Consider the following 13,024-nt stretch of genomic DNA (forward strand, 5'->3'; position numbering starts at 1 on the left):
ATGCTTACAAATCAATAGCCAATTACAGCGAGGAAAAGCACGCAGAAAGTTTGAAATTACGGCCATCATGGAAGAGGCTGCGGAGGATGCTCCTTCCACGCAGCTTCACGTCTGAGCGCACAGGCATGCAGGAAGGCCCTGCCCAGAGACGCCGGATGGCACTCCTCAGACGCGCTGACGAACGGCCCCTCGGGCTCTGCTCACGAAATCCCCTCAGGAGCTGCAGTGGCGGCCCAGCCGCCTGAGCTCACAGCACACTGCCGCACACAGGCCCACGAGCTCCCGGCCCTTCCAGAAAGCTCCCCCACAGTCTGCTCTGCGCCCAGTTCCTCAAGTGGCACAGAGCAGACTCAGGGTCTGGGGCAGGAGACTGAGACCTCACCCTCCACAGAGCCCAGCACTCAGGTGGGAGACCAAACCCAACAGGCACGGGCCACCAAGGACCAGTTCCGTGCCATTAGGGCCCCTCCGCCCGCACCCTCTGAAGGTCAGGCCGCATTATGCAGCTGACCTTGTTCCAGCGTCTCCCGACCAGATGTCCCGACCACAGGGCCCTCCGGTTCCAGCCATCACCTGCTTCCTCGGGAAGTCCGTGCTCCGCAGCCTTACAGCCCAGACTTTCTGGTAAAATGGCCCATACATGGAACCGCCCCTCAGCACACAGCATTTCTGTGGTCACGGCCCAGGTAGCAGGTGCCACGCTGGCCGTTCTGATGAGGCAGGGCTTGGGAGCCCTGGGCCCTAGTCACCCGGCCTCTCTGAGTCCCAGTGTCCTGGATGGGGGTGGGCCCTCACGCTCCTTGGCAAAATCGCTGTCTCTCCCACCCCCAGGACCCAAAGCCACTCTGGCTGCTGCCCTGGCCTGGAGCTCCCCGAGGCTGGCAGGGCCAGGCTGACAGAGGCCCCAGGGCCTGGACCAGCTTCCCAGGGGGCCGGGTTGGGGCTCACCCTGGACCACAGGGCACAGAGGGAAGAGACAGAGCTGCCCAGAGGGTGGTCAGAAAATACACCGGATCCGACCATCCTAAGAAAGTATCTGATTCTCCTGTCCTCTGAGCCCTAACACGGCCAGGATAGATACCAGCGGGCTGCCTGTCTTCCGTTTCTTCTCCCAATTAGTGAAACGCAACCCTCAAATGTTTACATGTATTTCTAACGGAGTCTCAGGCTTGGGAGATCAAGAGGGTTTTATTTGCTATTCACGCGAGATAAATCTACACAAACTGTCTTCATGAACAGGACCAGGGTGCAGCGGGAGCCCACCCACCCACCACAAATGAGCTGGTAAAGACTGGATTTTGTCAATTTCCTTTATTTTCTTGATCATTTTTAGTATGAAATATAGAAAAACAGGAAAACCATATAAATAGCTCCAGTTTTATAAAACCTCCATATTTCCCCCCCTTGCTTCAGACTTTCTTTTAAGTAATAAACAGGAGGGCAGGGAGGGCAGCTCAGTGAGCAAACGTAGAGTAAAGGAAACAGGACTCGGCTTCTTACAGGAATTTGGCCCACGCTCTTCTTTCCCAAAGGGGGGTATTATTCCTCATCCACACGTGTGATGGGGCTGGACGCCTCCTAAAACATCAGGACTGGGGCCGGCTAGTGGGCTTCGCCCTTGCGCATCCACGGTGGTCAGGAGGCTGGCCTCGCAGACACAGGGGAGCCAGAGGGCATGCCGCCCCCCACCTAGTCAGCCTGCTTTCTGAGGACAAGCCTGACTCGGTGTTTCTGGGTTACACACTCCCCAGGGGCGCTGAGCCACACGGCCTGCGACCGCTGGAGGGAGAACACGAGCCTCTGCCTGTGCAGGTAAACACAGCCCCTCATCTCTCCCACTCTTCTGGCCTGGTTGAGCTGCCATGTTTCAGCTTAAGGAAGGAACCACAGAGAGTTCACGAAATAAGCCCGCTGCCCTGCACTTGGTAAGCTGCATTGCTTCATCGGCCCCTGTGGCAGGGCAGGTCAGGTGGGACCCCCGCTGCAAGATGGGCCGAGGTGACAGAAGATCTTCCCTCTAACAAGGCCGTCCCTGACATGCTGGGCAGAAGCCCCATCTGCTGCTCACTCTGGCTTCTCCTCTCCTCATTCTAATTGTTCATAGACAGGGTCTGGGGACCATCTGATGCTCAACATAAAACACCTTTTAAGGGGGCCTTTTTATTAACTTCAAAAATATGACAGGCCGAACTTCTGCTGAGGAGGCGTGTGGGGCCTCCTGCTCTGTGCCGGACGCGGGGCCGCAGTGAGAAAGCAGAGCAGGGAGGGCGGTGGGCCGATGGCACGGCTGGGGGACGGTCCACACAGGGGCTGTGTCTCCATGAGCCTCACGGCAGGGCGTGAGCAAGGGCCCAGGGGTCAGGGCATACATGGAGGGTCGTGGGGACATAGGGTGAGCGGGTCCGAGGGCAGGGCAGGGCTGGGCGGGGGGGCCGTGCTGGGACAGGCCGGGCCGCAGACGCAGAGGGGTCGGCTACGGGCCGCAGGGAAGCGCCGGGGGCAGGGGAGGGCATGGCAGGCAGAAGCAGCGCTCAGGGGGCAGGACAGGCTGTTACCATGGTCCCTTCTCAGTGACGGGGCGTCGCGGGCTGTGCATACCCAAAACATGCAAGCTGAGCTTCACTCTGTTTCCTCAAACTTTTCCCAGATTCTTCGGAGTCTGGAATCATGGGGAATATTCCGGGGAAACACTCCGTGGCAGCCCCTGCTAGTCCTTCGGCATGGTGTAAGTTAGAGGATGCTGGGGCGGCGAGGGGCCAGCAGACAACGGGGGAGGGGGCGTTGGTGGGTGCAGAGGGTGAAGAGCCGGGGCGCGTGCTCATGCCAGCAGCTGTATTCCCCAGTTCTCAGAAAGGGAGGGTGTATGCTTCAGTTTACCATTCTGAGGTCTCACCTAAAACTTCACTCTTCTGCCAAAGACAGTGACAAGCAGAGCAGACAGAATGGACAGCCAGTCATGACCCACGTCGGCTAAACCGCAGCCGGCTCCTGCCATTTCCTCCCGTTGGGAAACAACACTGCATCTACAGGTAGACACCAAAGCAGACCCCGGACCTGCCGCAGGACAAGGAGACCCTCCCGAGGCCTCCTGAGAAATGCCGCCTCATGGCTCCTGGAGCCCTGCAGTCAGGCGGCCAGGGGGCGGGGGAGGCGGCCGGAGGAGAGCACGCCAGCCGGGGGGATCACGGCCACAATCCCCATTCATCCCCGTCGCTGGCGGGTGCGTCAAACAGGACTCGTACTATTTCGGTATCAAAAACTATTTGAAATGCCATGAATTCTCAACAGAAGCTGCTAGTGCTTCTGACCCAAAGCGCCCTGAAGAAAACAATACAACCTTCTCTACTTAAAGAATGCAGCATCAAAACAAAAAAGCCTGTATTCTCATGAATATTTTATGTGGAGTAGAAAATTGCTTTTATAGGTTGTGCCTTGAGAAACATATTAATACAATCAGACTCATGACGTTAGTAAAAGCACAAAGACTATATTCAGCGGTTCAATACCAAACGGCAAGCCTGTGCTGTGAATTACAAGTTCTCAATCAGAAACAGAAAAAAATCTGTTAGTCTGTTTTTAAATAAATGACCATAAAAAAGGACACTGTAATTTTCCATTACGTGGGTTAGATCCTCTTTCCTTAGCGCCACTTCATGCCACCATATAGATACGAAATAAATACAAGCACCATTCTCTAGGAAACGCGGCCAAAGTTTAGGGTCTGTTCAAGTAAAGAATGATTCATTCACATCTAGGGGAAAAGAATAGCTTTTTCAACCATGTAACTATGATCTCCTCTTACACCGACATTCTGTCCACATGTGACGGGGGAGGGGGATGGAGATGGCATGGGGGGACAGAAGGAGGGGGCGTTTTGGGGACGTGTAACTTATTTCAAGTGTTTTCAGTGTTTTACATGGCCCACATCACACATGCTGAAGAACACGGATGCCAGGGGAGAGCGAGAGTGATGAGCTGAAGACAGCCATGTCCACCACCTCAGGAAGAATCAATCGCCCCCATAATTTCTGCTATGATATTTTCAACGGACGACACACAGGGCCACATTCAGAGAACAATGACCCCTGAATATCCTATCTTACAAGCCATCCTGCTCTGACCTCGCGGACAAGTCAGCTTTTCTGGTCTCTGAGGACGGCAAAGATAGCCATGCACTCTGTTTGCTTTGCTTTTATCTTCCCAGCCGCCGGGATACCCCCCAAGTAGGAGCAGAGGCATGGACCTTCGCCGGAAGTGGCCAGCAGAGTGGGGCTCTCAGGGCTGAGCCTCACTGGAGGGTGCGTGTAACTGGCATTCACTGGGACTCACCCCCGTGAGATTTCCTGCATTGGCTGGCCATATTTCCCCAGGGGGGAGCCTTCCCATCTCGGCGTGGAGGGTGAAAGCAGGCCTTCAGGGTACGGAGTGAGGGTCTCTGCACTTAGCACTCATCATGAACACAGGAGTTTATGCCCCTGCTCTTGTTAGAGTGTCCATGTCCTCAACTCACTTGTGTCCCCAGGCCAGGGCCTCCAGCTGGCCACCCCCTGGTGGGGGGTTTGCCCCATGAGCACCGCGGGGAGAACGTCCAGGAGTCTCGCATGTCTGCCTCGACCTCCCTCTCAGCCCCGCCCCAGAGGGAGAGGTGCTGCTCCGGAGGTGGGTGCACGGTGCACCCTGGGGAGGGCGGCTGGCTTTCCCGGGTCTGCCAAAGCGGCCGTGATGGATGCACCTGCTTTCTGACTCCCATCACAGGCCACTACTGCTCTCCCTCTTCTCTTCTGTTCACCCAGGCTTGGGGCCTATGGCCTTTCTCTGGAACACACTGGGGCAGACCAGCCATCACAGTGTTTTTCTCTATAACACTTCAGAAAATATCTCTGGGGGCGCCTGGGTGGCTCAGATGGTTAAGCATCTGCCTTCGGCTTGGGTCATGATCCCAGGGTCCTGGGATCGAGCCCCATGTCCTGCTCCTGGCTCAGCAGGGAGCCTGCTTCTTCCTCTGCCTCTCCCCCTGCTTGTGCTCGCTCTCTCTCTCTCTCTGTATCCCTGTGTCTCAAATGAATAAATAAAATCTTAAAAAAAAAAAAAGAAAATATCTCTGAACGAACTCTATTAAAAAACACAATCAAATATCATTCATATACTCACGTAAATTAACAACTATTCCATGATATTATCAAATAGCTACAAAACGTTTCCATGTTTTAGAGAATTTCATGCATGTTTTTTAAACTTTATTCAAATCAAGACCCAAATAAGGTCCATACATTGTGTTGGCTAACGCATGCCTTAAATTCCTTTTACTCCAAAGGTTCCCCCTTCTTCTCCCTCCGGCACCCTCTCCAACTTACGGGCTGCAAACACTCTCATCTGCCCCGTGGAGTCTGCTCTGGACTTGGTGGGCCCACCTGGGCTGCAGGTTACCATGGCTCCCTGGCCTGCACACCCCGTGATCTGGAAGCGGGGTCTGGAGGCGTGGGCAGACGCAGTCTGATCTCCCGGCACGACCGCCTCTGCGCAGAGGTTCCCCAGTTGCTCAAGGAGCTGCCCATGGCTCTTCTGCACCGACCACTGCTGAGGCCAGCTCATTGGGGCGCGTGCCTGCCCAGCGCAACCCTGGCCTCTTGATTTGCTGCTGATTTCTGTAATGAGGAAGGACCCCAAACCAATCATCTTCTCACCCTGACAGTTTTTAAAAGTAAGGCAGGGCAAGTGCCTGATTCTCTTCCTTTATCAGCCAATTTTTAAAAATAATGAGTGGATCCCCAGCATCCTCCATGTGTTAGCGATGAGGACGGGTTCTGTTCTTCAAGATCAAATAAACAGAGCCCATTGCAGTTCAGCTCAAACTGCGCTCTAAGGGTAGACCCCTCCTTGACCAGCGAGGGCCCTCCAGCGTGGCCCACGGGCTGCTCCGAAGCCCGCCACAGCCCTCGTTCTGCAGTGACGAGGTGGGACGGGAAATCCTCACACATTTCTTGATCCCTCTGTGGAATCAGATGTTTCTCCGAGGAGAAGTGGGTCCCTTTAGTAGGAAGCAGTGTTTAGAGACCACAACGTGTGTGTTGTCTGTGTCCTGTCCAGGCGAGCTCTGCTTGGGGCCGATATGTGTCTTCCCTGGGGTTCTTGTGAATTTCAGGAGGGAGCAAAATTAGATACATGTGTTCAACCTGCCATCTTGCTGTGCAACTTCAGAATGCATAACCTATTAAAAATATCATTCAAAAGGACCAAATACACATAATCAAGTTCCATTCAAAATACTAATTATATGGATTATCACTTTCCCCCAAAGTGTTCTTTTTTTTTTTAAACATATTAGTTTTTTTTAAGATTTTATTATTCATTTGAGACACAGAGATAGAGAGAGAGCATGAGCAGGGAGAGAAGCAGAGGGAGAGGGAGAAGCAGGCTCCCCACTGAGCCAGGAGCCTGATGTGGGGCTCGATCCCAGGACCCTGGGATCATGACCCGAGCTGAAGGCAGACGCTTAACCATCTGAGCCACCCAGGCGCCCTTCCCCAAAATGTTCTTAACTGGATTACAACTATTCTATTTAACACTGTATTGTGGGGTTGTGTGTAAAGGGGAGAGATGAGGTGTAGAAGTCAAGATCTTAAATGTGAAGATTTAAAAACATTCTGTAGGGAATGCATATAGCATAAGCTCCTACCTTAGCTTCATATGTAACTGAACATATAGGTTATTTCTCTGTGCCTCATTTAGATGTATATATGCAATGCCAAAGAAATAAACTTATGTTAACAATATACTGTAAGTTAAATAATGCTTGAAAAATAAAAATAAAATGATTATGGCCCGAGAAGAGGCAGTTTTGTTTTATATTGTTTTGTTTTCAACTGACATCAAAATAAATATAATATATGGAGGTATTTATGGATTTTTACAGATGTATATCTATGGGAAGGTTTTCTACTCTGGTGGGGGGCAGGGAGAGATAGGCATCCTATGCAGATCATATTAAAGGTAACCCTTTGAATTGTATTTTTGTGCCTGTGATTTCCTTGCAGGGTTCTAGAAATCAAGCTGGGAGCAGCATACACTGCTGGGGGCCTGGCTTACCCCCTGCTTCTGCCTTCCAGCCAAGAGGGGAGTTTACTCTTCCAAGTCAATGAGAAATCAGTATCTGCCCCCACTGGAGGCGGGATAGGACGTCCTGGCGGGCAAGCCTCCCGCTTCCACCCTCACCACCAGGGGATCGCAGGTCCTGTGGGCTGACCCTGCCCGGAGGCTGGGCATGCTAAGTCATGTAATGTGTGAAGTAAGCAACTCCCTGGGTACTGTCTCCATCGGGCAGTTGGGGAACCTGAAGTACAGACAGCCTAGGCAGATACGGCAAACACAGAACCGGAGCCGGGCATCGAAACCGCGGGGTGGAGCGGGGCCGACGGCTGCAGGCCACCCTGGGTGGCTCCCAGGCTGGGGGGTGGCCACAGCTCTGGGACTCAGTGCCCAGCTGATCGGCACCCTGAAGCCCGAGAACCCTGCTCTAGAGCTTTGTGTGAACGCCCACAAAAGCGCCTCCCGGCGCCGGGGAGGTGCCCGAGCCCTGCCTTGCCCTGTGGCTCCAGCTTGGGTCTTAGTCACGACCATGGCCGGTCTTCCCGGTAATTCCTGGCTCGCTCAGGCGCTCTGCCGTTCAGGGCTCTCCATGAACAAACTCCTGTTCCTGAAAAGCTCCTGGTGCCGCGTCTGCCATGGGGTCAGCCCCACGAGGCTCTGCTCAAGGCTGAGACAAGGGCCCCCAAAGCACAGCCTCCCGAGCAGCACCAGGAAGACAGGTTTAAAAGCACAGCAGAGCCACACGCCCCTGCTGAGCACAGAGATGAAAGAAAATCTCTGATACACTATCTTCAGCGCAAAAGACAAAAAGCTACAGTCAACACCAGGGGTGTGTTTCACTCCACTGTCTCTTTATTCCCCTAATTTGGCTTTCTCCCTTCTCACTGCCTCCCCAGACTAGATGTTTCCACAGTCTTTCCCTGGCAGAAGGTACGAGATCCACCAGTGCACCAATACGGCATGGACTCTGGGCCACAGCCTCTGCCACCCTGGAGGGGGTGTCCCCACCACTGGCCAGGGGCTCCCCATGGCCTGGCTCCCTCTGGCAAGGCCCCTCCTGGCTTCTCTGTTGTCTGCTGGCACCAGAGAGAACATTCTGGCAGGACAGGCAAGCCTGTGGAGTTGCGGGAAGGGTTTGCAAACGCACACCCTTCCTAGCTGCATCCCAGCAAACCACTGTGGGAGACATCAGGGCGGGAGATGAGGCTATTTCTGAGAACCAGCTCTGTGGTCTGCAGTCCCAAGAACAGGGCAGCACTTCCAAGTAAAGCTCAGAGGGAGCTCTACGCCAGGGCCGCTGGGATGTCAGCTCGCAGGACGCCCAGTAGGGAGACCTGGGCTCTCCAAGTGTCCACGGGTGGGTCAGAGCTAGCCTATGCAGACGGGGGCCGTGGTGATGGCACGGACTCTGGGGCTGGGTGGCCTGGGAGGAGCCCCCGGCTAGCAACAGGACATCTGCTCCTTGCTGGGCAACGTGGGCCAATGTGAGAAGCACGGGCACATGGCTGGTGCTGTTCGTGCCAGGGCAGGACGCCCCCCAAACCGGCCCCCCATCGTGGGGGCCATGCCGCTGAGGCTGGCAGCCAAAGTGAGGAATGGGCGTCTGGGAGAGGTGTGCAGGGCCGGGCCCAACCTGCCTCATGTCCTCCTGAACCTGCTCCCCAAAATGTGGGCCCAGAAGGTGCCTTTTTAGCACAAGATGGAATGGAGCAGTCAGCAGGCAGGAGCGAGTCCCAGAAGGGGGCCAGCTCAGCACCAGGTGTCTGCATGCCTGACCCGCACACCGAAGGCAGAGTCTGTGGGGGAGTGCAAGGAGCAGGGTGCCCGCGGCCCCGACTCCAGTAATCCAGACGCAGGCCTGTCCTCAACTGCTCACTGGCGCCAGCCACTCTCTGAACCTCGCTGGCAAGCACTGTCCTGGCGTGTCCAGCGGCCGGCTAAGGGGCACAGGGACTCCCTAAGGGGGACAACTCTCTTCATGCACGCGGGGACCTCCGTTTTTATAATCAAGTTATTTGTAGCAAAATCAACTGTAAAGGATAAAAACTTAGTGACCATGCACAGATTTTGGAAAATTCCATTCTGTACTTTAACCAGCAGTGAAGAAGTGTGGTTGGAAAGGTCACCATGATGGATTATGCTTTCAGGACCCCAAAAAAGGGACTATGGCAGCGTCTTCTCTTCTCCTAGATTTATGAATCAGTATCAGTTGTTCATTTTTCAGGCTGGAAACCCTGTTAGTGAAACAGACGTGGGGTTTTAGAAACAAATAGATGGGGGTTGGCCATCCCAGGACCATCTTCGTTAGAAGTGGTGTGGTCACAGCGTGGGGGAGAGAGGCAGAGATGCACGCAGGGACACAGACAGCCGCCCGTCCTCACGCTATCGACCACCTGCCACACGCCAGCGTGACCCGAAACCACGTGTCACCTCACGGCCCGGGAGTGCAAGCACATCCTCAGTGGAACGGCCCACCTGCTGGCCCAGGCCGCCTCCCGCAGCAGGCCCTGCCCTTGCCTGGCCCTCCTGCTCTGCACAGGTGTTCACAGCGGCACAGGTGACGGGTCCCGGTACTCACGGGCCCGGAACTCGGGTGATAGGAACAGGGGCCAGAAGCACCGGAGCTTGATGGGGCCCCAGACAGAGGAGAGCGCACGGACTTTCTAAGGCAGAGGGAGAAAGGAAGTGAGCCTCCCGCACACCCTCAGAGCCGGGTGGTGATCCCGCAGCAGCGGCCCCGGGTTAGACCAGGCCTCTCTCCCTCCAGCCCACTCTCTCTCCTCCCCTGGGAAAGAATGATAAGGCTCCCGTGGCGCAGGGGGGCGGAGGGAAGAGAATGAAGACAATGGAGCAGAATTCAGGCTCTCTTAACATCTCCACACAAACCCGAAGTCCGTGATGTTGCTGCTCCGTTCCTCACCCCCACCACCGGCCCCACTGACGGCGCAGACTGCCCACTGCAGGCCCCTCTCCCGCTCACGGGTCACCGACGGCATGGGGTCAGTGGTCCTGCTGCCTGGCATTCCCACCTCCCAGCCAGGCCAGGGCCCAGCCTGCTTCCGTCCCAGATGTCCTGTTGCAGGGTGGGCTCCTAACCGCGAGCCTCCACTTAGGTCAGAACTCTGCAGAGGCAGTACTGGAACACGGCTGGCTGAGAATGTTCCAGAACTTGTGGCAGACATGAATCCGCAGACGCAGAAACACAACCAAAGCAGGAGAAAACAAAAAATAAATTAAGGTAATTTCAAGGGGGAACTGCAGATACCAAAGAAAAAGCCCCAAGACCGTGAAAGGGGGTGAGGTGACGGCCAGGAGACAGCGACCCACCCGAGCGTGGAGAGAAACAATGCCCTGCTAGAATGATGTGCTTCGGGAACCGTCCAGAGCAAGCACGGAATGCTACAGATGTACGTCTGGTTAGAAACAAAGACGGCTGGAGAACTCGCCGAGATGCCTCCGGTTACGGGACAAGGTGAGCAGAGAAACAGACACGAAGATGATGATAAAGACGGACCCAAGCAATCACGGCCCGAGCCGGACAGCAACAAGCACGGCACCTACCTGTGGCACTGGACTCAACGACAGTGAAAGTACTGGGCCAGTGGCTGAGACGGAGGGGTGGCAAGAGTTAATTAGTGTTCTAGACGCTTCCACAGCTGAGCAGGTTGGGGCAGAAAACATTGACTTTAGACACTGTACGTTCATACAGTCATGCTTCACCCTGAACTGCTAGAAACAGTGCAGAACTGCCGAAGCAGTGGGGGTGCACAGTCAATCAGGGAGAACTGTAAGGAGAAAAAAGAAATGTGGCTGCTAACCACACACACGCACACACACCACATGCACACACCACACACCACACGCACACACACCACACACACGCACACACACCACACACACCACACACACCACACGCACACACACCACACACACCACACACACGCACACACACCACACGCACACACACCACACACACCACACACACGCACACACACCACACACACATGCACACACACCACACACACGCACACACACCACACACACCACACACACATGCACACACACCACGCACACACGCACACACACCACACACACCACACACACACGCACACACACCACGCACACACGCACACACACCACACACACCACACACACCACACACACACGCACACACACCACGCACACACGCACACACACCACACACACCACACACACACGCACACACACCACGCACACACGCACACACACGCACACACACCACACACACCACGCACACACGCACACACACCACACACACCACACACACACGCACACACACCACGCACACACACCACACACACCACACACACACGCACACACACCACGCACACACACCACACACACCACACACACATGCACACACACCACACACACGCACACACACCACACACACCACACACACGCACACACACCACACACACATGCACACACACCACACACACATGCACACACACCACACACACGCACACACACCACACACACATGCACACACACCACACACACGCACACACACCACACACACATGCACACACACCACACACACCACACACACATGCACACACACCACACACGCACACACACCACACACACCACACACACCACACACACATGCACACACACCACACACACCACACACACGCACACACACCACACACACATGCACACACACCACGCACACACGCACACACACCACACACACGCACACACACCACACACACCACACACACATGCACACACACCACACACACATGCACACGCACACACGCACACACATGCACACACACCACGCACACGCGCACACAAGTGCACACACACCACACGCACACACACCACATGCACACACCACACACCACACGCACACACACCACACACACATGCACACACACCACACGCGCACACACAAGTGCACACACACCACACACACCACACGCACACACACCACACGCACACACATGCACACACACCACACGCACACACACCACACGCACCACATGCACACACACCACACACACACACACAAGTGCACACACACCACACACATGCACACACACAAGTGCACACACACCACATGCACACATACATGCACACACAACACACATGCACATACACAGCACACATGTGCACACACAACACGCAGGCACATGGAACACAGACGTGCACACACACCACACGTATGCAAGCGTGTGCACGCACACACACCTGGGTACCTCCTGATGGAAGAGCACACTGCATCTCTAAAGTCTTGCCAAAAATAATCACACTTGAATCTGATCAAACCTCTAGATGTAACTACTAATTTACAGGAAACAGGCAACAGACGTTTACTTTAAATGACAAGACGGGAGATGCGTGAAATTAAGCAATTGTAAAACACAGGAAAACTCCACAAGACAAGCCACCTAGTATCTTCAAAGATGAACTGCAAGGGTCAAAACCAAACAGACAAAAGAGGGAGGGAGGAGAACGTATGGATTAGCGGGAGACTGCATGAGACATACCAATCACCACGTGGGAGCGTCCACTGGACCCCGAGGCAAACAATAAACTAAAAATATACATATATTTTAAACACCACCGGAGACATAAAAACACTGGTTGAATATTTGATAAAATTAGGTAATTGTTAATCTTGTCTAAGCAGGAACATGGCACTGTCCTTCGGTTTAAACCACAGTCCCTGTCTTTTTAAAGAGACGGGCCCTGGTGTGGCTGCAGATGGAGCGACGCGGTGAGTGGGATTTCACTCAAAACGGTCAGGAGGGCAGAGGTGCTGAGTCAGTCAAGACACGGGTAAGACAACGGGACGCCCCCGGGCTCCACCCGGGTTGGCTGGCAGGAACAGCAGGTTCCTTCTAGGATTTTCTGTACTTTCGAATGTATCTAAAATTTTCTGTGATAC

The 13,024-nt window shown here is 54.5% G+C and overlaps 1 protein-coding gene across 14 annotated transcripts in view; it reads right to left on the reverse strand.

Annotated features, from left to right (window-relative positions):
• Window positions 1–13,024, reverse strand: part of HDAC4 (histone deacetylase 4) — a 296,598-nt gene that overhangs the window by 117,128 nt on the left and 166,446 nt on the right. The gene's annotated exons all lie outside the window — the stretch shown is intronic.

This window comes from Halichoerus grypus, chromosome 4 (genome assembly GCF_964656455.1).
Source record: "Halichoerus grypus chromosome 4, mHalGry1.hap1.1, whole genome shotgun sequence".
NCBI lineage: Eukaryota > Metazoa > Chordata > Mammalia > Carnivora > Phocidae > Halichoerus > Halichoerus grypus.